General features: G+C 39.6%; 1 protein-coding gene across 2 annotated transcripts in view; it reads right to left on the bottom strand.

Annotated features, from left to right (window-relative positions):
* Positions 1–25,932, bottom strand: part of RASSF8 (Ras association domain family member 8) — a 196,457-nt gene extending 170,525 nt beyond the window's left edge. For both annotated transcript variants that reach the window (XM_077170342.1, XM_077170346.1), the window contains exon 1: positions 25,849–25,932. The gene's annotated coding sequence lies outside the window, so the exon portion shown is untranslated. The remainder of the gene's footprint in view (positions 1–25,848) is intronic.
* Positions 25,933–26,179: the final 247 nt, after the last annotated feature.

Raw genomic sequence — 26,179 nt, 5'->3', positions numbered from 1 at the left:
TGACCAAATTAAAACACCAGAGGAAACACAGACATTTGAACAACTAATCAAAGATGTTCATACAACTACACTTAATACAATAAGTGAGACAGTAAATGACATAAAGGAGATCAAGAAGACAGCAGAAGAGCATAAAGAGGGACTTGAAAGAACAAACAGAAAAATAGGGGCTATCACAGAGATTAAAGACTCTGTTAACCAAATACAGAATATACTAGAGGCACACAATACCAGATTTGAAGAGACAGAAGAAAGAATAAGTGATACAGAGGGCAGGATAATTGACTTCGAAGACTCAAAACAACAAATGGCAAAAAAGACAGAAAAAACTGAATTAGATCTCAGGGAAAGGACAGACAAAACAAAGCAGGCAAATATAAGAATCACTGGTGTCCCAGAAGGAGAAGAGAGGAGTAAAGGGCTAGGAAGAGTAATTGAGGATATAATGGGGTAAAACTTACCAATCTCATAAAGGACGTAAATATACAAGTCAAAGAAGCCCAAAGAACTCCAAACAGAATAAATCCAAACAGGCGTTCCCCAAGGCACATACTAATCAGTCTGTGAAATGTTGAAGAGAAGCAGAAAAGTCTGAAAGCAACAAGAGAAAAACAATCTACTGCATAGAAGGGAAGCCTAAAAAGACTGAGTTCAGACTACTCAACTAGGACCCTGGAAGTGAGAAGGCAGTGGTATGATATGTTCAAGATCTTGAAAGAGAAAAAAATTCAGCCAAATTCTCCTTCAAAACTGAGAGAGATTAAAGTTTTCACAGACAAAGAAGTCCTGAAAAAATTTGTCAACAAGAGACCAGCCCTGCAAGAAAAACTAAAAGGAGTTCTGCTGGCTGAAAAGAAAAATAGACAGGAGAGGGAAAGCTGGAGGAGGGCACAGGTTGAAAAGTACCACTAAGGGTAATTTAAAGAATACAAAAAGAAAGAGGGAAAAGAAGACTGGAACTGAAATTTTCTGTAGTACATGATTTAATTTAACCAATCTGCACAGTTAATTTCAACAACTGAAACACAGGGAGCACAGAAAAAGAAAGCTGTCCTTTACTCCTGTATAGATTATTGTAATGCCTGGATACATTCTAGAGTATATTAAGTAGATAATCAAAAAGTATAGGCAAAGTCCCCTGAGGAGGGTGGGCCATGGCGGCTCAGCAGGCAGAGTTCTCACCTGCCATGCCAGAGACCTGGGTTTGATTCCTGGTGCCCGCCCATGTAAAAAATTAAAAAGTCCCCTGAGGGATAGGAGAAAGAATATGGAACTATTAAACCTTACATCAGGAAAAACCCTGACATCGTGCCAAACTTTAGGGACACCCAAATCAATAGGCCATTACCTCGATCATGAAGCTTACTCTTGTGAAGCTTATGTAGGTAGTGGAGCTTACACTACCTATAGGCATACCTAAGAGTTACTTCTGGAAGATCTCTTTTGTTGCTTAGATGTGGGCCTCACTCTCTCTAAGCCCAACTCTGCACGTGCCTTCCCTGCTATGTGGGACATGACATTCAGGGGTGAAAGTCTCCCTGGCAACATGGGAGGTGACTCCCAGGGATGAATTCAGACCTGGCACCATGGGATCAACAATTCCATTCCAACTAAAAGGGGGAAAAGAAGTGTAACTAATAAAGTATCAGTGGCTGAGAGAGTTCAAGTTGAGTCTAGAGGCTACTCTGGAGGATGCTCCTATGTAAGCTTCAGTTAGACCTTGTAACCTATCATAACCTGCCAACCACCAAACAGGACCATTCCAGCCAATCCTAAAGAACACCTAGGGCAATATATAAGATTCCACAAGGGTTCCATGCACTAGAGTAACTTTCCTGAAACCTCCAACCTCCAGATGGGTCCCTGGTATGTAATTTCTGAAACCCAGTCCAGCCTCTCCAGAACATCAGATAGTTCCATCACTCTACCCCATATTAGTGACAGACCCTTTCAATATGAAAAATTTAGAAATGCCATAACCCAAACACCCCTAAAGAGAGGGATGGAAAGATCAAAGGTGATGATGGGGTTATGCAGAGAAGATAGGATTTAACAAATGAATATGCGAGCTGAATCATTAAACTGATAATCCATTTTACTCTCTAGTATTTTAGAGCAACTAGAAGTAAAAACCTCAACTTGTGAAATTGTAACCCATGTCAACCTCTGAAATATCTTCTACAATTGTGATGCTTTGCTTGGAAATTTTTTGTATATTTGTTATTTTTCACCAAAAAAGAAGGAAAAAAAGTCAATTGTGAGGATAAAAAAAAATTTAAGCCCTCTAGCCTCCTATATTCTGGAGCAACTAGAAGGAAAAATTATGAGAGGATAGTATGGTAGCTCATGACAAACTCTGGGATCTATTCTGTAACTACTAGTTGAAGAGTGCTTTGAAACTATTGTTTTATTTCTTTGCTTTGATTACAAGGTCATACTATACAATAAAAAAAGTTTAAAAAAAATTCACTGAACAGTATATGTATGATATGTACACTTAAATAATATCCCTGAAGTAAAAAGAAGTGTTAATATTTTGGTGTATTTTCTTGCCAGTGTTCTTTTTTTTTTGCCTCTTGGTATTCCTTTATTAAAAAATTTTATAATTTTGTATTCTAACACTTCACCTAACTTAAAAGTAAAAGCATCTAGCCAAATTGTCGTAAATTCCTCATAAATACTTTTAAAGACTGTATAACAGTCCATCTAGTGGCTATACCATAATTTACTTAATCAGTGCCCTGCTGTCAATCTTTGGTGTTTCCAATGTTTTATTATTATAAATACTGCTGTGATACCTTTTAAGTCTTTTAGCCACTCCCTCCTCTTTCTCCCATGGCATCACTCTATGGCACTTAGCATACGCTGCTGTATATATGTATAATGTTACATATTATAGCATACTTTGTCTTATGTAATTATTTGTGTACTTGTAGTGCATCCTCATTGCTCAAGATAAGCTTCAAAGAATCACAGATCTTGTCACTCCTCACATCCTTCATCTTATATCAATCACCCGAACACAGTAGATGCTTACTATTTCTTGAAGTGTTTTCAGAATTCATGCAAACACTCCATGCCTACCAATCTAGATTTCAATATACCACAGTCTTCCATGTAAGGTGAAAGCTTTAGTCTGCTGCATTCCAAACTCTTTATTTAATTGTATTATTAAATGCTTAGAGTTAGTTTAGCTTAGCTCTTTTGGGGGGCACAAAATACTAGACAGTCTAGTGAATTAATTCAACTAGCTGCGCCAAACTGCAAGGATCCAATGAGAATCAAACAAGTTCCTACTGCCAAAGGGTTTACAACTGGTGGATAATTAAAACACCGGATCCTGCTTTGAAGGAGAACTTCAGCCTAGCTGTGAAGGTTTCATGAAAAAATCTGGAGAGTTCTCCAGTCATAAGTTTTCATATCACAACTGCATGGATGGGAACAAAGAGTGGTCTCAGAGCCAAACTCTGAAAACTCTATCTGGACAAGCATCTTCATATTTGTTAGTCTGTGGATAAACATGTTTGCTGAATTTAAAATGTTTTGAAGTGTTTTACAAACTTATTAACCCCATCATATATAATAATGCAAAAGCACAGTAGGAGGTGGGCCATGGCAGCTCAGCAGGCAGAGTTTTCACCTGCTGTGCCAGAGACCTGGGTTTGATTGCCAGTGCCTGCTCATGCAAAAAAAAAAAAAAAAAAAAAAAAGTACAGTAAGTGCTTAAAGGGCTAATAATGACAGAAACAAAAAGAGGGCTACTAAAAATGGTTGTAAGCAGTGAAAATAATTCCATTTGGATACATTATAAAGATCAGGAAGAATCCTGAAGAGCAAAGGATAAATGATTAGGGTAAAAAGGGATAATCTATGAAAGCAGTAATAATCAGAACAGAAAAAAGACATTTGCATAACTTTTTCCATTTTGAATGTGCAACAGGATGATGTGAGCCAAAAGTGGGAACTTGACCCAACATTAGTTCAGGAGGCCTGGGCATTGTTGAAAGGCTGAGTACAATCAGAGCTGAGCCCATGGAGATTCTTGCAATTCAAGAGGTAAGAGGGCAAACTTGGAAACCAAGAGCTTCTGAGGGGCTACCCAGAACACCAAAGAGGCCATGAAGGAGCCACCTGCCTCAAGAGATTTTTAATATATACAAAGCTGTTCCTATGGAACATCCAGCAGCAAGGGCATATGTGGCTATAAATCTTCAAAGAACCAACTTAACATTCTCAGAAGTACATCAGGAGACTGAAACCTTAAAGCCCTCTTCTTCACTTTGAACTTGAAAAGTGAGCTTAAGAAGAGCTCTCAGAGGGCTCACTTGTTTGAAGGAGAGCCTCCAAAAATGCAATGCAAAGGAGCAAGAGAAATAAGGATGCATACTGTAGAAAAAGAAGACAGGATCAGCTCCTCGGGAAGTGAGCTCTTCCTTCAGAAGAAGTGGATAGCCAGGCTTGGTTTGAGGGTTATAGAGTATTTTGACAGGTAAGGGAGATTGAACCATGTTTCAGTGTGATCAAACAGTATGCTTAGATGTTTCAGCATCAAGGCATGAAACAGATTAATTTAGTGCTGCATGTGAAGAGAGGATGAGAGAGAGAAGAAGGGAGAGAAACAGGAAAGCAGGTAGGCAGGGAGGCAGGCCAGCTGGCCATCTCACAGTACAAGGCCAGAGATTTCAGAGGTCCCATGCACTGTTACAGAGTCTGAACTGAACCTTACAAGCAGACTTAAGTTTTCCAGCAGGTCAGTGACACAGTGAGATTTGTGTATCTAAGAGCTCATCTGGCAACATGTGGAGAATGGGTACTCAGGCAGGGAAACCAGTTGAGTAGCAACAGTTTAAATGAGAGAAGATAAATTAAGGTAGTGAATGGTAGAGAAATGGGTAAAACGCCCTCAGTTGTTCAGGAGGTAAAATCAGAAGGGCTAGATGAGTTAGTTAAGGTGGGGTGGTATGGGAAAGGTAAGATTAGGAATAAGGTGGATGACAGTGCCAGAAACCCAGGCAGGTAATAAATGAAGAAGTTAGGAGAGATGTTGATCCCAAGGAACTGAGGAAGAGCTGAGTAGATGGGGATCTGGAACTCAGAGTAAGGAGCATTGTAGAAACAGAGATTTGGAAGTCTATCCACATACAAGTTGACGGGAAAACAATAAAACTGAGTGAGGCCACTTATAACATTCTTAGGAATAGACTTCTTTTAGAACTTGAAATATTGTACTTCTCTTCCCCACCCGACCTCCCTAAAAAGGAACATAAACAATATTCCGGAATGTGGAAAAATTCAGGAAATTCCTAAGTTTCCCTACTGCTAATGCAGGGATTACAGGTTAAGAAATCTTGGGGCTATGGTTGGGGGAGTAGGAAGAAGGTCAGAAGCAGTTTATCAACTAAAATCCTACTGGCAAATTCAAGTAATAGGTAAGTCTTCACCATGCAGGATGCTGTGCATCCCTGGCCTGGTCCCTGTCCACTAAATATCAGAAAGTCCTAGGGCCCAGTCACTGTACAACCAAAAAACATCCCATATTTCCTAATGGCACCACCCCATTTGAGACTCCTATTCAAGGAGAAAAGAGGTCTGTTGACAAAGTAGCAAAGACTAAGAAAGGTCAGAGATGGGAGAAAAAGCCACCTTCAAAAAACACCTAGGCTGTGACCTTCTCCCCACCTCCGGCACTAGCAATTTGTCCAAGCCACAATCATTCCTTGCATGGGTTACTGCAATAATCTCTGAACTGACTTTCCTGCTTCTATCCTTAATTCCCACCTAAAACCTACCTTCCATATAGCATCCAAGTAAACCTTTTGAATTTTACTAATTTTATTTAACAAGCACCTTTACACTGTTGTTCCAAACTGGAAAGAAGGCATTCTTTGTACGTGGAAGGCAGAATTCAAGAGTGATGAACTTGGATATTTAGCAGAAGAAACTTCCAAACTAAATACAGAAAATGCAGTCTGGCTGTTCCTTGAAGCTTATAGCAAAATGTGACAGGAAAGAGACAAGTTGAGAACTGAACTTTTGGGTTCAAAGAAAACAGAAATTGGTGTTCTGGAAAATTTGAGGCTCCAGAAAGTGAGATCCCAGTGAGTACAGCCCCATGTGAGGATTTATCCAAGCATGGAAGTGGTCAGCCATTATAGGACAGCTGAGGATTTGAGATTGAATTATTCAGAAAAGGTCTGTGGAAAGTCTTTTGTTGGACGTGCATGATCCCAGCATACTGCATAGAAAACCAACAAGTGCTGTAGGATCTATATAAATGAAACCACTGTCAGTCTGGATTAAAAGGGGAGGAAAAGGGACAAAGTGAAGAAAAAAACGGATTCAGAGGCAGAACCATGGAGGCTAAGGTCTGAAGTCAGGAAATCTTGGGCTAAGAGAGCAAACCCACCCAAACACATGGAAAGTGTGCGTTTCCCCCAGAAGCAGAGGGTAATGGCTTTCTGCTTTGTTGCTCTGGAAAAACTATTTAACACCTCAGGCCTCAGAGAGGGAGCAGTGCATAAGCCAGGGATTGAGGGGAGCCTAGCTGCCACGCCATTGCTCTGAAGGGGTTGAGTGTGTGCTCTGGAGATGGCAGAGAGTTTGGGTGCAGCCAAAATATGGAGAGCATGAAGCCAAGAAAAAAGTGGTCCCCACAAAGAGTTCCCAAGTGTTGCAGCTCACCCCACCATTTAGAGAGAGAGAAAGGCTGCTTCATAGGCCCTTGGAAAGGGTGGGAATGCCACTTTGTACATTCCTGAGGAGAAATGACTCTCACACTTTGAAATCCAATGGAGTTTGCCCTGCAGGTTTTAGGAACTATATGGGCCCAATGGCCCCTGTGTTCCTTCCGATTTCTCCCTACAGAAATGGAAACATACCCTATGGCTGTCTCTTCTTTGTACACTGGCAGCAGATAACTTGTTCTGAGTTTCACAGATCCAGAACCAGAAGAAAATCTTTGACTTAGAATAGACCATGCCTGTAAGAGACTTTGATGAGACTTTGAACTGGTTTTAAACTTATATTGTATTTGTCTTGTTACTGAAATGGTTGAAGGCTTTTGTGATATTGTAATGGAGTGAACATATGCGGTATATGGAAAAAAACATGTCTTTTTTGGGGTCCAGGGGTTGCAATGTGCCAGTCTGAAAGTTTTATGTACTCCAGAAAAGCCATGTTTTAAGTCTAATTCAATTGTGTGGGGACAACCATTTCTCTTACTCCTGATTCAATACTGCAGATTGGAAATTTGGAAATCTTCGATTAGATTATCTCCATGGAGATGTGACAAACCCAATCGTAGGTGTGAACTTTTAACTAGATGGAGACATGACTCCACTCATTCCAGGTGGATCTTGATTAGTTTACTGGAAGGCAAAGTAGTTTCCTCTTACTTTATAAGAGGAAACATACTGGAGAGAGAGCCAAAATGACAGAACCTACAGAAGCTTCAGAACAGCTGCTTCAGATAACAAAGACATGGATGTTTAGAGATGCCTGGAGCTCAGCAGAAGTCGCCATGAGATGTTAAACAAGTCAGAACCTGGAGACAGCCAAGGGAAGCCAAGAGATGAAAGCCAGGCCTGGAGAAGCAAAGTAAGGAATTCCCATAGGAACAAGGCTGAAGGCAATAGAGCCCAGGGGCAAGGAACAAGCAGATGCCAGCCACATGACTACCGAGCTGACAGAGGTGTCCCTGACCCATCAGACTTTCTTGAGTGAAGGTAAGCTATTGCTGGTGCCTTAATTTGGACATTTTCATTTCCTTAGAACTGTAAATCTGTAACTTATTAAATTTCCCTTTTTAAAAGCCATTCTGTTTCTGGTATATTGCATTCTGGAAGCTAGCAAACTAGCACAGATTTTGGCACCTGAGGAGTGGGTGCTGCTGTGGTTTGCAGATACCAAACATGTGGGAACAGCTTTTTAAATAGATAAGGGGAAGAATCTGGAGGAGTTGTGAGAAGCCTGATAGAGAAGGCCTAGAATGCTTTGAAGAGACTATTGGTAGAAACGTGGACTCTAAAGATACTTCTGACCAGACTCTAGACAGAAATGAGGTACGTGCTATTGCAGACTGGAAGGAAGGCGATCCTTGTTAAAACAGCAGATAATATGGCAAAATTCACTAGTGGCTTTGGCTGGAAGGCAGATTTCAAAAGCTATAAACATGGATATTTAGCAGAAGAGATCTCCAAATTAAATGTAGAAAGTGCAGCCTGGTTTCACCTCACAACTCACAGCGAAATGCGACAGGAAAGAGATAAGCTGAGAACTGAACTATTGGGTACAAAGATACCAGAAGTTAACGCTCTGGAGAATTCTGGGCTTCCTGTAAGGGAGACCCCAGAGAATTGTGCCCCATATGAGGACTTGACCAAATGTGAAACCAGTCAGCCATTTCAGAGAAAGCCAGGATTGGACAAGGAGTTATTCGGGAAGGCTTTGTGGAAACTCCTTATGTTTGATAGGCATGATCCAAAGCTACTGCACAGAAAGCCGACGAGAGTGTTGTAGGACCTGTATAAACAGAGCTGCTGCCAGTCTGACCTGGGGGATTCAGGGACACATTGGAGGAAAGATAACTTTAGAGGCAAAACCACAGAGGCTGAGGTCTGAAGTCAAGAAGCCTAGGGCCAGGAGAGTGGACCCACCCAAGCCCATGGAAAGGGTTGGACTACCGCCTTCTAAAGTCCCCAAGATAAATGATTCTCAGACTTTGAAATCTAATGGACTTTGCTCTGTGGGTTTTCAAAACTGTATGTGTCCAGTGACCCTGTGTTCTTTCCTCCCTATGGAAATACAAATATGCATCCTATGACTGTTCCTCCTTTGTTTGTTGGCAGCAAATACGTTGTTCTGCGTTTTTATAGGTTCAAAGCCAGAGGACAATTTTGCCTTAGAATAGACTATGCTTGTAACTAATTTTGAGATTTTATACTGGTTTTAACCTTGTATTGTATTTGTAATGTTACTGAAAAGGTTTAAGGTTTTCTGATATTGTTATGGAATAAATGTGTTTTGCATTTGGAAAGAGCATGTTTTTTGGGGGGTCCAAAGGGTGGAATGTGCTGGTCTGAATCTATGGTGGACCCCAGAAAAGAAATGTCCTTTAATCCTTATTCAATATTGCTGGGTGGGAGCATTTTGATTGTTCCCATGTGGATGTGACCCACCCAGTTGTGGGTGGTAACTTTTAATCAGATGACTTCCACGGAGGTCTGTCTCCACCCACTGAAGGTGGAGTTGCTTACTAGGATCCTTTTAAAAGAGGAAACATTTTGGAGAGAGTCCTTTTTTGTAGAGCCACGAGAAAGCCAGCAGATGTCACCATGTTCACCATGTGCCCTTACAACTGAGAGAGAAACACTGAACATTATCAGCCTTCTTGAACCAAGGTTTCTTTCCCTGGATGTCTTAAATTGGACATTTCTATAGACTTGTTTTAATTGGGACATATTCTCAGCCTTACAACTGTAACTTGTAACTTATTAAATTCCCCCTTTTAAAAGTCATTCCATTTATGGTATATTGCATTCTGGCAGCTAGCAAACTAGAACACATACCAATCAAAATTCCAACAACCTACCTTGAAGACTTGGAAAGCTAGTTATCAAATTTATTTGGAAGGGAAAGGGACCTTGAAAAGCTAAAAACATCCTTAAAAAAACAGCAAAATGGGAGGACTAACACTTTTCGACTTTAAAGCTTATTAAAAAGCCACAGTGGTTAAAACAGCATGGTTCTAGCACAAAGATAGAAATATTGATGAATGGAATAGAATCAAGAGTGAAGAAATAGACCACCAAAACTATGGTCAATTGATAATTGACAAGACTCCCAAATTCCTGAACTGTGAAAGAATCGTATTTTCAATAAATGGGCAAGGGAGGATTGGATATCAGAGCCAAAAGAATGAAAGAGGAACCTTACCTTATACCCTACACAAAAATTAATTCAAGATGAATCAAAGACCTAAATATAAAAGACAGCACCATAAAACTTCTAGAAGGGCGGTGGGCCACGGTGGCTCAGTGGTCAAGTTCTCACCTGCAGAGCCGGAGACCCGGGTTCGATTTCCAGTGCCTGCCCATGCAAAAAAACTTCTAGAAGAAAATATAAGAAAACATCTTAAAGACTTAGTAATAAGACATAGTTTCTTAAACTTTACACCTAAAACACAAGCAACAAAATAAAAAATAGATACATGGGAACTCCTCAAAATCAAAAGCTTCTGTGCCTCAAAGGACTTTGTCAAAAAGGTGAAGAGCCAGCTAACTAAAACAGAGAAAATATTTGGAAACCATATATTGGACAAAGGTTTGATATCCTGTGTACATAAATTATACAACTCAACCAAAAATTATAAAAATTGGCAAAGGATATGAATAGACATTTTTCCAAAGAGCTAATACAAGTGGCTAAAAAGTACATGAAGAGATGCTCATTTTTACTAGCTATGAGGGAAATGCAAATCAAGGAGACAGTGAGATACCTCACACCTATATATGCTACTAAACAAACAGGCAACTACAAATGGTGGAGAGGATGTAGAGAACTTGGGACACTTATTCAATGCTGGTGGGAATGTAGAATGGCATAGCTGCTGTGGAAGACAGTTTGAAAGTTCCTCAGAAAACAACATTGAGTTGCCCTATAACCCAACAATACCAATACTGGGTATATACCCAGAAGAATTAAAAGCAGTGACACAAATAGACATTTGCACACTGATGTTCACAGTGGCACTATTTACAATTGCCAAAAGATGGAAACAACCCAAGTGCCCATCAACAGATGAGTGGATAAACAAAATGTGGTATACACATTCAATGTAATATTATGCAGCAGTAAGATGAAATGAGAGTTCTTGATGATGGCAGCATAGTAACGTGTGGAATTTAGTCATCATCCAGATCAGCTAGTAAACAGCAGGAACTGTATGGCACAACTACTGGGGGGAACATTAGTGACCAGACACATATCGTACATCACTCTGGCATGGGGAGAAGGGCCAAGATCTCACACAGAACTGTAGGTCTCCCAAGCTGTGGAGACTGACACCTCCCCCCCGCCCCACCCAGGCAAGGCAGGCTGGTTCCCCAAGGGAAAATGAAAGAGACTTTACTAGTAGTAGGAGGAAGTTAGCTAAACCAAGCTCCAATGGCAGACTTAATTAACAAATTCTGATTACTGAAAACAGGCCCCAAGAACAGATAAATCTGGAGTAAACACTTAAAGTAACTAGGAGTTTTCTTCCGAGCAGAGAGGGAACAGGGATGACTGAAAAAAAAAAAAGAAAATCCAGAGACTTTTTGAGTTGGACACCACAAAATACTGGAAAAGGGCTGGTCATCAGGAAATGGGGGCACACAGAGCCTGGAAACACAAAGAGCCACATACCAACTCCAGATCTTGTTCGGCAAAGCCGGAGAGTGGAGTTTGAGCTTTGAAAAGGCTTTTTTTCAACTTCTTAACAGCTTATTAGATATAGCTGCACTCTCAGGCTCCAGCACTGCCCCAGGTAAGGGCGTAATTAATGCATATCTGAGAGACAAAGTAAACAGTCACGTGGTCTATTCCCTAAAGGGTATATCTTTCCGAGGAAAAGGGGGGTAGGGTCCAGCTCAAACGGAGGCCCTCTTTCAGGAAATTCAGGCCCCAGGGGCTGGAAAACAAAAATAATGTTTTCATTACTTCTACTCAGCCTGGGTGGGAAGCCTGCTAGTAAGAAGCTGTGGGCAGAGAAGTACCACATGCTGGGCAGGATAGGAAAAGCACAGAGTCTAGAGGCCAGTCTCTCCAAAAACATCAACCAGTTCCATTCACCTATCTCATATCATCAACAACCCCTTTCCAACATGAAAAAGTTAGAATGGGCATAGCCCAAATAACCATAAAGACTGGAAGAAAGATCAAAGGAGAAGGAAAAATTATAATAAAGAAGTTAGGATTTAACAAATGAGTAGGACTACTGAATCACTACATTGATTTTTTTTTCAATGTAGTGCTCCAGTGTCTCAGAGCATCTAGAAGGAAAAACCTGAAATTATAGAACTGTAACCCATACCAATATCGAAATCTGCTCAATAATTACTTGCTAAAATTGAGGGTGCATGAGTGGTTCAGTGGTACAATGCTCATCTTATATGCAGGAGACCTGGGTTCGATTCCTGGTCCATGTCAACCCCAAAAAATAAAAAATAAAATGTATCGCTTTTTTGTATATGTTATATCTTTAAAAAAAAAAAGTTTAAAAAATGAGAAAACAAGCCATAAACTGGAAGAAAATCCTTGCAAAGCATATAGTTGATGGATTTATATCCAAAATATTACTTTAAAAACTCTCAAAATTCCACAAATGCGCACAATAAAAACATGGGCAAAACCTTGAATAGACAGACAGTTCATGAAAGAAGGCACATAGATAACAAAACAAAAAAAGACACCACATATTCAAACCCTTAATATTGCTAGACATTAGAAAAAATAAATTAAAAACAAAGTAAAGACACCACATATTCAAACCCTTAACATTGCTAGACATTAGAAAAAATAAATTAAAAACAAAGTAAGATACAACCAAAAAAAACATTAGAAAGACAGACCATACCAAGTGCTGGCAAGGATATGAAGGAATTAGAACTCTTACACACTGATGGTGGCAATGTAAAATGGTAGTTTCAAATAACTTGGCAGTTTTTAAAAGAGTTAAACATATGCCTACCATATGATCCAGACATTCTACTCCTAGGTACCTACTCAAAATAAGGCAAAGCCTATATCCATACAAAGACTTAAAATATAAAAGTGCATAGCAGCTATATTTGTAGTAGACAGTAATTAGATAAATAAAGTCCATTAACAGGTGAATGGATAAGCAAACTGTAGTACATCCAAATAACAGAATACTACTCAGCAATAAAAAGGAATGAACTACTCCTACGTAAACTAACATGGCTGAATTGCCAAAAAATATTGAGTGAAAAAACCCAGACCAAAAAAAAAAAAAAGGTGCATATTGTATGACTCCATTAATTAAAAATTCTAGAGCGTTTTTTTTTTTCAGGGGAGAAGATGGCGGTTTAGTAAGACGTGCGGGTCTTAGTTCCTCCTCCAGAAGAGCTACTAGGGGAGTAGCAACGATACAGAACAGCTCCCGGAGCCACGACAGAAATCAAAAAGACAGCATACCCCATTCTGGAACGGCTGACTGGCTGGGAGAACCCACTCCGGTGAGATCGCTGAGGGGCACGGGCTTTCCAGGGCCGGGGCGGCAAGCGGCCGGAGTCCCTCCCTTCCTTCTTCCCGGGCCAGCTGGGAGAACTGGACAGGCGGTCCCCTCAAGCCACGGCAGCTGGTGCCCATCCCACGCGCGGCCCCCCGGACCAACAGGGAGAATTGGATCGGAGATCCCCAGGCCATGGAGAACGGTGACCGGGGTCCCTTCCAAACATGTGGCTTCCCGGTCTGACTGGGAACGGTGCACTCTCCCGGGTTGTGGCGGCTGGCACCCTCCCGCCACGCTTGGCGCCCTGGGCTGGCTAGGAGATTCAGACGGGCGCTCTCCCGGGCTGCAGAGGCCGGCGACCCTCCCCGCATTTGGATCCCCAGGCTGGCTGGCACTCTTCCAAGCCGCTTCGGCTGGCGAACCTCTCCCACGGCGAGAGTTTTCCAAAGTTAAAGGACCCACAGCACCTTTTCCTGGTGGAACCCGCAGTCAAACGAGTGCCACGAGTACCACCTACTGGGCAGGATAAGAAAAAAAGAACCCAGAGATTTCACAGAAAAATCTTTCAACCTGTTGGGTTCAACACCCAGGGAAATCTGACTAAATGCCCAGACACCAGCAGAAGATAATGGATCACGCTCAGAAAATTGAAAATATGGCCCAGTCAAAGGAAAAAACCAATAGTTCAAATGAGATACAGGAGCTGAGACAACTAATGCTGAATATACGAACAGAAATGGAAAACCTCTTCAAAAACCAAATCGATAAATTGAGGGAGGACATGAAGACATGGGCTGAACAAAAAGAAGAAATAGAAAATCTGAAAAAACAAATCACAGAACTTATGGAAGTGAAGGATAAAGTAGAAAAGAGGGAAAAAACAATGGACACCTACAATGATAGATTTAAAGAGACAGAAGATAGATTTAGTGATTTGGAGAATGGAACATCTGAATTCCAAAAAGAAACAGAAACTATAGGGAAAAGAATGGAAAAATTTGAACAGGGGATCAGGGAACTGAAGGACAATATGAAGTGCACAAATATACGTGCTGTGGGTGTCCCAGAAGGAGAAGAGAAGGGAAAAGGAGGAGAAAAACTAATGGAAGAAATTATCACTGAAAATTTCCCAACTCTTATGAAAGACCTAAAATTACAGATCCAAAAAGTGCAGCGCACCCCAAAGAGAATAGACCCAAATAGGCGTTCTCCAAGACACTTACTAGTTAGAATGTCAGAGGTCAAAGAGAAAGAGAGGATCTTGAGAGCAGCAAAAGAAAAACAATCCATCACATACGAGGGAAATCCAATAAGACTATGTGTAGATTTCTCAGCAGAAACCATGGAGGCAAGAAGACAGTGGGATGATATATTTAAATTACTAAAAGAGAAAAACTGCCAACCAAGACTTCTATATCCAGCAAAATTGCCCTTCAAAAATGAGGGAGAAATTAAAACATTCTCAGACAAAAAGTCACTGAGAGAATTTGTGACCAAGAGACCAGCTCTGCAAGAAATACTAAAGGGAGCACTAGAGACAGATATGAAAAGACAGAAGAGAGAGGTGTGGAGAAGAGTGTAGAAAGAAGGAAAATTAGATATGACATATAAAATACAAAAGGCAAAATGGTAGAGAAAAGTACTACCCAAACAGTAATAACACTAAATGTTAATGGACTGAACTCTCCAATCAAAAGACATAGACTGGCAGAATGGATTAAAAAACAGGATCCTTCTATATGCTGTCTACAGGAAACACATCTTAGACCCAAAGATAAACATAGGTTGAAAGTAAAAGGTTGTGAAAAGATATTTCATGCAAATAACAACCAGAAAAGAGCAGGAGTAGCTATACTAATATTCAACAAATTAGACTTCAAATGTAAAACAGTTAAAAGAGACAAGGACACTATCTACTAATAAAAGGAACAATTAAACAAGAAGACATAACAATCAAATATTTATGCACCGAACTGGAATGCCCCTAAATACGTGAGGAATACACTGCAAACACAAAATAGACACATATACCATAATAGTTGGAGACTTCAATTCCCCACTCTCATCAATGGACACAACATCTAGACAGAGGAACAATAAAGAAATAGAGAATCTGAATATTACTATAAATGAGCTAGACTTAACAGACATTTATAGGACATTACATTCCACAACAGTAGGATACACCTTTGCTCAAGTGCTCATGGATCATTCTCAAAGACAGACCATATGCTGGGTCACAAAGCAAGTCTTAACAAATTTAAAAAGATTGAAATCATACACTACACTTTCTCGGATCATAAAGGAGTGCAGTTGGAAATCAATAATAGGCGGAGTGCCAGAAAATTCACAAATACGTGGAGGCTCAACAACACACTCTTAAACAACGAGTGGGTCAAAGAAGAAATTGCATGAGAAATTAGTAAATACCTCGAGGCGAATGAAAACGAAAACACAACATATCTAAACTTATGGGATGCAGCAAAGACAGTGCTAAGAGGTAAATTTATTGCCCTAAATGCCTATATCAGAAAAGAAGAAAAGGCAAAAATGCAGGAATTAACTGTTCACTTGGAAGAACTGGAGAAAGAACAGCAAACTAATCCCAAAGCAAGCAAAAGGAAAGAAATAACAAAGATTAGAGCACAAATAAATGAAATTGAAAACATGAAAACAATAGAGAAAATCAATAAGACCAGAAGTTGGTTCTATGAGAAAATCAATAAGATTGATGGGCCCTTAGCAAGACTGACAAAAAGAAGAAGAGAGAGGATGCAAATAAATAAGATCAGAAATGGAAGAGGAGACATAACTACTGACCTCACAGAAATAAAGGAGGTAATAACAGGATACTATGAACAACTTTACGCTAATAAATACATTAATTTAGATGAAATGGACGGGTTCCTGGAAAGACATGAACAACCAACTTTGACTCAAGAAGAAATAGATGACCTCAACAAACCAATCACAAGTAAAGAAATTGAATTAGTCATTCAAAAGCTTCCTAAAAAGAAAAGTCCAGGACCAGATGGCTTCACATCTGAATTCTATCAAACATTCCAGAAAGAATTAGTACCAACTCTCCTCAAACTCTTCAAAAAAATGGAAGTGGAGGGAAAGCTACCTAATTCATTCTACGAAGCCAACATCACCCTCATACCAAAACCAGGCAAAGATATTACAAAAAAAGAAAACTACAGACCAATCTCTCTAACGAATATAGATGCAAAAATCCTCAATAAAATTCTAGCAAATCGTATCTAACAACACATTAAAAGAATTATACATCATGACCAAGTAGGATTCATCCCAGGTATGCAAGGATGGTTCAACATAAGAAAATCAATTAATGTAATACACCATATCAACAAATCAAAACAGAAAAATCACATGATCATCTCAATTGATGCAGGGAAGGCATTTGACAAGATTCAACATCCTTTCCTGTTCAAAACACTTCAAAAGATAGGAATACAAGGGAACTTCCTTAAAATGATAGAGGGAATATATGAAAAACCCACAGCTAATATCATCCTCAATGGGGAAAAATTGAAAACTTTCCCCCTAAGATCAGGAACAAGACAAGGATGTCCATTATCACCACTATTATTCAACATCGTGTTGGAGGTTCTAGCCAGAGCAATTAGACAAGAAAAAGAAATACAAGGCATCAAAATTGGAAAGGAAGAAGTAAAACTATCACTGTTTGCAGACGATATGATACTATACGTCGAAAACCCGGAAAAATCCACAACAAAACTACTAGAGCTAATAAATGAGTACAGCAAAGTAGCAGGTTACAAGATCAACATTCAAAAATCTGTAGCATTTCTATACACTAGTAATGAACAAGCTGAGGGGGAAATTAAGAAACGAATCCCATTTACAACTGCAACTAAAAGAATAAAATACCTAGGAATAAATTTAACTAAAGAGACAAAAAACCTATATAAAGAAAACTACAAAACACTGCTAAAAGAAATCACAGAAGACCTAAACAGATGGAAGGGCATACCGTGTTCATGGATTGGAAGACTAAATATAGTTAAGATGTCAATCCTACCTAAATTGATCTACAGATTCAATGCAATACCAATCAAAATCCCAACAACTTATTTTTCAGAAATAGAAAAACCAATAAGCAAATTTATCTGGAAGGGCAGGGTACCCCAAATTGCTAAAAACATCTTGAGGAAAAAAAACGAAGCTGGAGGTCTCACGCTGCCGGACTTTAAGGCATATTATGAAGCCACAGTGGTCAAAACAGCATGGTATTGGCATAAAGTTAGATATATCGACCAATGGAATCGAATAGAGTGCTCAGATATAGACCCTCTCATCTATGGACATTTGATCTTTGATAAGGCAGTCAAGCCAACTCACCTGGGACAGAACAGTCTCTTCAATAAATAGTGCCTAGAGAACTGGATATCCATATGCAAAAGAATGAAAGAAGACCCATATCTCACACCCTACACAAAAGCTAACTCAAAATGGATCAAAGATCTAAACATTAGGTCTAAGACCATAAAACAGTTAGAGGAAAATGTAGGGAGATATCTTATGAATCTTACAATTGGAGGCAGTTTTATGGACCTTAAACCTAAAGCAAGAGCACTGAAGAAGGAAATAAATAAATAAATGGGAGCTCCTCAAAATTAAACACTTGTGCATCAAAGAACTTCATCAAGAAAGTAGAAAGACAGCCTACACAATGGGAGACAATATTTGGAAATGACATATCAGATAAAGGTCTAGTATCTAGAATTTATAAAGAGATTGTCCAACTCAACAACAAAAAGACAGCCAACCCAATTACAAAATGGGAAAAAGACTTGAACAGACACCTCTCAGAAGAGGAAATACAAATGGCCAAAAGGCACATGAAGAGATGCTCAATGTCCCTGGCCATTAGAGAAATGCAAATCAAAACCACAATGAGCTATCATCTCACACCCACCAGAATGGCCATTATCAACAAAACAGAAAATGACAAGTGCTGGAGAGGATGCGGAGAAAGAGGCACACTTATCCACTGTTGGTAGGAATGTCAAATGGTGCAACCACTGTGGAAGGCAGTTTGGCGGTTCCTCAAAAAGCTGAATATAGAATTGTCATACGACCCAGCAATACCATTGCTAGGTATCTACTCAAAGGACTTAAGGGCAAAGACACAAATGGACATTTGCACACCAATGTTTATAGCAGCGTTATTTACAACTTCAAAGAGATGGAAACAGCCAAAATATCCATCAATAGACGAGTGGCTAAACAAACTGTGGTATATACATACGATGGAATATTATGCAGCTTTAAGACAGAATAAACTTATGAAGCATGTAATAACATGGATGGACCTAGAGAACATTATGCTGAGTGAGTCTAGCCAAAAAGTAAAGGACAAATACTGTATGGTCCCACTGATGTGAACTGACATTCGAGAATAAACTTGGAATATGTCATTGGTAACAGATTCCAGCAGGAGTTAGAAACAGGGTAAAATAATGGGTAATTGGAGTTGAAGGGATACAGACTGTGCAACAGGACTAGATACAAAAACTCAAAAATGGACAGCACAATAATACCTAATTGTAAAGTAATCATGTTAAAACACTGAATGAAGCTGCATCTGAGCTATAGGTTTTTTTTTTGTCTGTTTGTTTGTCTTTTTTTTTTCTTTTTCCTTTCCTTTTTTTTTACTATTATTATTATTTTTATTTTTTTCTCTATATTAACATTCTATATCTTTTTCTGTTGTTTTGCTAGTTCTTTTCCTAAATCGATGCAAATGTAGTAAGAAATGATGATCATGCATCTATGTGATGATGTTAAGAATTACTGATTGCATATGTAGAATGGAATGATTTCTAAATGTTGGGTTAATTTCTTTTTTTTTCTTTAATTAATAAAAAAAAAAAATGCATTAGCCTAGGGCGGGCCATGGGGCCTCAGTGGCAGAGTTCTTGCCTGCCATGCTGGAAACCCGGGTTCAATTCCCCATGCCTGCCCATGCAAAAAAAAAAAAGCATTACACCCAGCTAACTTGAACTTGAATAAACTAGTAATCTGTAGGTATAAAAAAAAAAAAAAAAAAAATTCTAGGCAATGCAAACTACTCCACAGTGACAGAAAGTAGAAAAGATGGGGAGAAGTGAAGAAAGAGAGGAGTTACCAAGGGGTATAAGAAAATTTTGGGGGTGACAGACAATTCATTACATTTTAGTATATGAAGGAAAATATAGCAGAAATAAATTACTTTTAAGGTTTCCTGACATCTAATGCATCAGATATTAGACCTTCCTTTAGAAATGGCCAAATTTTACTTTAAATGTTACAAAATATCCCCAATCTATTTCTCCATGGTATTTCTACAGTAGGGTATTGTGCTAGTTTTAAAGTGTGTGTACCCCAGAAAAGTCATGTTCTTTAATCCTGATTCAATATTCTTGGGTAGGAACTTTTTGATTAAGTTGTTTCCATGGGGATGTGACACACCCAATTGTGAGTGGTACCTTTTGATTAGGTGGTTTCCATTAAGATGTGTGTCTACCCATTCAAGGTGGGGTGGCCACCTTGAGTCCTTTAAGAGGAAACCATTTTGGAAAAAGCTTCAGAGCCCACACAGTCAGACTTTTGGAGATGCAAAAGGAAAACGCTCCTAGGGAAGCCTTATGAAATGAAGAGAAAGCTATCAGACATTGAGATGTGCCTTCCCAGCTGAGAGAGGTATCCTCAAGCCAAAGACCCCATCAGATACCAGCCACATGCCTTCTCAGCTGATAGAGGTATTCTGGATGGCAGAGCCAACAGGAGACCCAGACATTTGGAGACGCAGAAAGTAAATGCCCCCAGAGAAGCTGTTTGAAACCAGAAGCCAAAGACCCCAGCAGATGCCAGTCACATACCTTACCAGCTTACACAGGTGTTCTGGACCCATCAATTTTTCTTGAATAAAGTATCTTTCTATGGAGGCCCTAGTTTGGACAATTTTTATGGTGTTAGAACTGTAAACCTGCAACTTAATAAATCCCCTTTATAAGAGGCATTCAATTTCTGGCATGTTGTATTCTAGAAGCTTTAGCAAACCAAAACATTTTTCATAGATTATTAATCTATTCAAGTATTGTAAGCAAAAATAAGAGTAAAATCTTATTTTTATCCAATATCTACCCATTAAGAGAACCCAAATTTTTGCAACATATGTACTCATATCTGGAAGAATCATTTAATCGTAAGTGATTTTCCAATAATAAAATTACTATAATTAAGGATAAACATAATTTAGCATTCAGAAGTCAATGACAGTTAACAAGGGTGAAAAAATATGTCACCCACATTAATAAAACCTGCTAGAAAACAATCACAACCCTCCTTTTGTTACAATCTTTATTTATAGCTGGGTTTGTTTGTTTTTTCTTTTTTTTTTCCCTCAAAACAATGAGTAAACCATATGCTACTGAATAAGGAAATATTTTTCTTGAAGCAGAAAACTGTAGAATACTAGAGTTAAATGTAATGAGCTTTGAGATACATCTGAAAGTGACAAAAAAAAAATTGCCAAAAATAAGTCTTCTAAATCCTTACAGCAATGCTGTGAACAAAATAGGTAATAAATATTATTGGTGCTAAAAGATCCAGGCATCTTATTCAAGGTCAGGCAAGTAACCAGTAGGCAAATGCACTTGAGGGAAAAAAATAGCAAGAGCTTCCAACCATAACTTTTCTCTTCTCCACTGTGGTGGCTACTCGGATGGCAAATGCCCTGGAGGTACAGAGGCACAGCACAAAGGCAAATCACACAATATCCCACTCTCCTGTCCAACTCCCAGTATTTTTATACATGCAAAATCATGTCTAAAATGAGCACCCAGGTATGTAAAGGGTCAGACTAAACAGGGCAACGCTATCTTGTCATGCCTAAAGTGTCTGGATAAAGGGGAAATGAGGGAACAAGAGAGTCCTTGCATGATGCAAATATATAAAAAGCTTAAGGTTCCTTTTTATGACTCTGACCAGATGAACTGCCCCTTCTGCCTTTGTAAGAGCATGAAGCACAGAGCTTGACACATAATAGGTGTTCAAAATGCTGCTTTAATCCTCCCTGCACTCCCAATCCAAGGTACCTAGTTGCTGGCTGGTGGAAACTAGACCACCTGGAGGTCCCACAGTTTGGAGAAAGCTCTGGAATGAATGCTGAGCAATAAATTCTGAAGGAACTCCAAAGTTTCCTGCATACTTTAGTGACCCACAAGGTACAAAACCAGAAAAGAAATGTAGTTACATTCTAAGAGAGTGAGGAAAAATCTGGAAGGAAAATTAAAGTCCTAAAAAAAAAAGAAGAAAATGCAGGTGAATATGTAATAAGTAGGGGCTAGAAATAATAATAATGACATAAATACTTCAAATTAATATTTTGTAAAGAGCAACCACATGACAAAAATATTCAAATAAATCTTTAAGCCTTCCTTGGCCTTGGAAGTCACAAGACTTTTCTAAAAGGCTAAAAGAAGGAATGCACTAGTGAGAGAATGAGAGGGTAAAAAAAAAAAAAACACTTCCAGGTGGCTCTCATTTTCAAACAACTATTCCTCTCCCTTAATTGTTTCAAGTCACACTAACAGCTGAACAGTAATGAACATCTTTAGAACTATAACTCTCATTTTCCTACTAGAGTTTTCTTTCCTTATCTTCCTTTGAAGTCTGGGACTGAGTAATCAACAGCAACTGACTATTGTGTTACATGATATTGTGTAAAATAATATGGTATGGTAAAGTTTTTCCCTTCAGTAATCCTGTGCTAATGAAAAAAGTATAATTACTTTAATGATGTACTTAGAAAAAGGATTATCTGCAAGAGAAAATCACAAGGGTAATGCTAAATAAAAGGTGTCTCAATTTGTTACTAACAGTGACTTTTCCACACAGCCCAAACACATTAATTTTCCTAAAAACAATCTCCAAAGGTTGTTTTAAATCAGCAAAGATGTAACATACGAGAGTGCCAGTCTGGTTTTCCTATTATGAAAAACAAATTTAACAGTGATAAAAAAAAGGCAATCAAGATGTGAATACAAAAGTGATGTTATAATTTATTCATCATATCAACAAAGATTTACTGAGCACCTACTATATATACCAGGAACTGGGTATAGATCAGTGAACAAATCAGACATTATCTCTACCCTCAAGGGCAAGAGAAAGACATAAAACAATTAAATACTATATACTCATAAATTGTGGTAAATATTAAAAAAAAAAAAGATGTTTGAGCTATGAGGGAGAAAATAAAAGAGACCTAATTTACATAAGGATGAGGCTGATCTGATTAGAGAAGGCTTTTCTATGACAAGGTATTTGAACTAGCATACAAAGATGAGAAGTTATGGTCCTAACCAACTGTATGAGGAATAGCCCTCACGCACATCTGCTGGAGAGACAGTTAATGTAGCTAGTGAGAAAGGTAGGTGGAGGTCAGGGACCACATCATGCAGGGATTGTAGGCATGCTAAGGATTTTATATTTTCTCCAAAGAATCTATGTGTTTCTTCATTTTTAAACAGCAAGTGATTTCTTTTTTTAATTTTTTCAGACTACTGGTGGGAAGACAGACTGGCAAACAGAATAAGCAGGGAGACCACTGCAGTAAAAAGAGATTATGGTGGCCTGGTCTAGGATGATAGCATAGTGGAGACTGAAAATCAGATAGGTTTGAAAAAGATTTCACAGAAAAAAAGGACAGGACTTTGTAAAGAACTAGTTGGGTGGGAATGGTAGAGGAGAGAACTGAGGAAAATTCCCCATCTGAGCTACTGGTCTGATGGATAAGACAAAGAAGAATAGAGGGAGAACAGTTTGCAAGAGTTGGTGATCAAGAGCTCAGTTCTGGAGAAGTCTGAGATGTTGTCATTTATTGGGTTAGATGTGCCAGGCACTATATTAGATGTTCCACTTATCACAACATCCCTTGTAGGAATAACATTTTACAGAAAGCAAACTGAAGATCAGAGAGGTTGAAGTAGCATGGCCAAGCTTGTTCAGCTAGGAAGTGACAAAGTTTCACTTGCCACCCAAGTCTGGCTGGTTGACTGTGCGGTAAACATTCTTTCCACTATACAGAGTACTTGAAAATTCTCTTTTCACCTTGAGTTTTGAAATCTGTTTAGAATTGGAGGACACAACCATCTATAGAGAGTAAATAGGTGATACATTCTTTTTAAAATCCAAATCCTCAGATTTATACTGCATAATATTTTCCAGTCCCACTCCCACTCCCATCCTTTCTTACCTGCAAAGAGTTTTGCTATGTTTTGAACACTAGCAAGATATCTAGGGTCTTAATGTTTTATAATAAACGAGCAAAGATATTATACTAGGAGCTAATATATAATGAAAAGAGCAACAACATCCAGCAGCAGGTATTTTTACTCCCACATTATTATATACAAATCAGCATAAGAAAGATCAATTAATGAGTAAGAAACCCTGCAGAACTAATCACTTCTCAAAATGACCAAAGCATTCAGATAAAAAATTAATGTACCCAGTACATAAGTCTACAAAAGCTGAACGTTTTCATATTAAAAAAAAAAACATTAAAAATAATGTTCTAAAACTGATCATGTGATATATGCACTACTATATGATAATTTTGCCAACCACTGATTGTGTACTCTGGATGGTTTGTATGGTGTGTGAATATATCTCAAAAAAACCATATTAAAGAAAAAAATACATACCAAAAATAAGATATAACTGTATATTTAAAATCTACAATTCCAAAATATCTCAACCAATGTCAAAGTTCAGTAAACATTTACTCTAAAAAACAACTTAAATTCTCTTTTTTTGTAACTGCTTTTCCCTGCAGCACACCGACACTTCTGCAAACTCAATGCCTTTCCTATATGTACAGTCCCGTGATTTGCTCCCTTCCTGTATCCTTAATGTTCCCTTTAGCTATCGAATCCCAGAAATAAAGCTTGATCAGTTAATGTAGAAAGAACGCAATATATTACTGTCAACTGTGTCTATTTCTGAAAGTACCATCGTGAGTCGTAAAAGCAGAGAAAATGTGGAAGGGGGTGATTTTTGAAAGGTTTTATCAATCTCTAACACAAACTGCTTTTTGCTATGTCTGATGCTTCAATAGGATAATCACTGAATTATGTTCTGTCTCCTTAAAGTGGAGTATGATCCTATGGTTTGGGGAGAGTTCCCCAAGGAGACTAAATTAAAAGCACCATTAATAAATATGCCCCTTCCCCCGAAACTTAAATCTCACACTTACCAAAATGATAGGTGCTGTGTCCTGCACCCTGATTCTTGTATCCACCCTGCACCTCTTTCTCTACAGAGAACTAGGTGTCATTCACTACTACTTCACCCACATAAAGGGAAGGACGCTGAAAACAGTAAGCAAGCCTCCTGTTTTCTGGAACCTCAAAACAGGATAGCAACTTCTGGCAACCCAAAGATGCAGGGCTTTATTTAATAAAAAAAAAAAAGAAAAGAAGAAGAAGAAAAAAAGAGGTTTACTACCAGAAGAAGCAGTTACTCCAAATAACAGAAAGGCAGAAATCTATACATATTTTAAAGATGCTTCTTGGGGACAAAACATATCTAATGAAGAACTGCTGAGCCACATTCTACTGAAAAATCCATAAATGTTCGTCCTCGCTGTTTTCAGGCTGACGGAATTATTTCTTTAATGCAGTGCTTTGATGGATTGATAGGGCTAATCTGACAGGTCTAAATCATCTATAAAAACGTGTCCTGCATCCATTTCCCCCCGAAATCCCTAAAGATACCGGGCAATATTGACCGCAATTTTATCATATGCTTGCACTGTTCAAAATGTCATTCGATGCTGGTAAAGTGGTTTAGCAACACCAATGCGACTCTCAGATGCTAAAATAACAGCGTAACTCGGTTTAACACCCAGCGCTGCACAAGGACCTATATTCAAAGCTCACTCCCTTTAAAGTTGAATTCTAACAGGCTTTCTGCGATTTACCCCCACCCCCACCCCAAAGTTTCTAGTGTGCAAAAAAGAATTACTTTGAAGTAACCTCTTCTGGACGCCTCTCCTCACAGGGATTGGTGGCGAGGCGGAATATGGACGGGGGATGGTTAATCGTTCAAACGAAACTTAAAAACCTATAAGCCAATCATTTTTTTCAGAGGTGAAAATAAACGTTCAACTAACCGCCACCCGGGGCGTCCGACAGTCATTTGGAGAAAAAAAAAAAAATTAAGAAGCCAGAGAATTTCCCTTTCCAACAAAAGTGGCCTCTAAACTCTCCTCCCAAGGACACCGGCAGGAAAAAGAAAAGCCACGAACAAGGTCGGGAAGAAAAAGAAAAGCAACGAGCAAGCTCACACTTTAAATCAGAGGCAAAGGAGAACGCGCAAAGGGTAACAAAACAGGGAAAAGGTGAACGGGAAGGAAATGGGGAACCCGCGGAGGGAGCGGGGTGGGGGGCAGAACCGAAGAAACTGAAGGTACAGAGTGAGGAATGAGGGGGCGGGGGAAAAGGGAGCCTAGAGGCTCCGAGTAGGGAGGGGTCCCAGACGCTGCCCAGAAATCGCCGCTGCCGAGTAAAGTTAATACTTACTCAGTTTCGCAACTGCGCCGCCCCCACAGGCCGCCCGGCGAGGCCGGCCGCGGGACGCTGGGGACGCGGCGGTGCCCGGAGCCCGGCGGCCGCCCAGCGCCTGCCCAGCGCCGCGCAGCCCCGCGCGTCTCCCGGCCGAGTCTGCCGTCCCAGCGCTCCCCAGGCCGCGCACCCGGCACAGGCGGGAGGCCCCGTTTCCTCGGCGCGCCCTCTCCGCTCACCTTCCCGCCGGGCTAGGTGAGTGCGGACGCCCCTGGCGGGGTCTCCGGAGTGCGCGAGCGCGCGGGCAGGAAAAAAGCCGCGGCGGGAGCCACCCCAAAACCGCCGCTAC

Source organism: Tamandua tetradactyla, chromosome 7 (genome assembly GCF_023851605.1).
Source record: "Tamandua tetradactyla isolate mTamTet1 chromosome 7, mTamTet1.pri, whole genome shotgun sequence".
NCBI lineage: Eukaryota > Metazoa > Chordata > Mammalia > Pilosa > Myrmecophagidae > Tamandua > Tamandua tetradactyla.
This window is presented reverse-complemented; position numbering and strand designations above follow the sequence as displayed.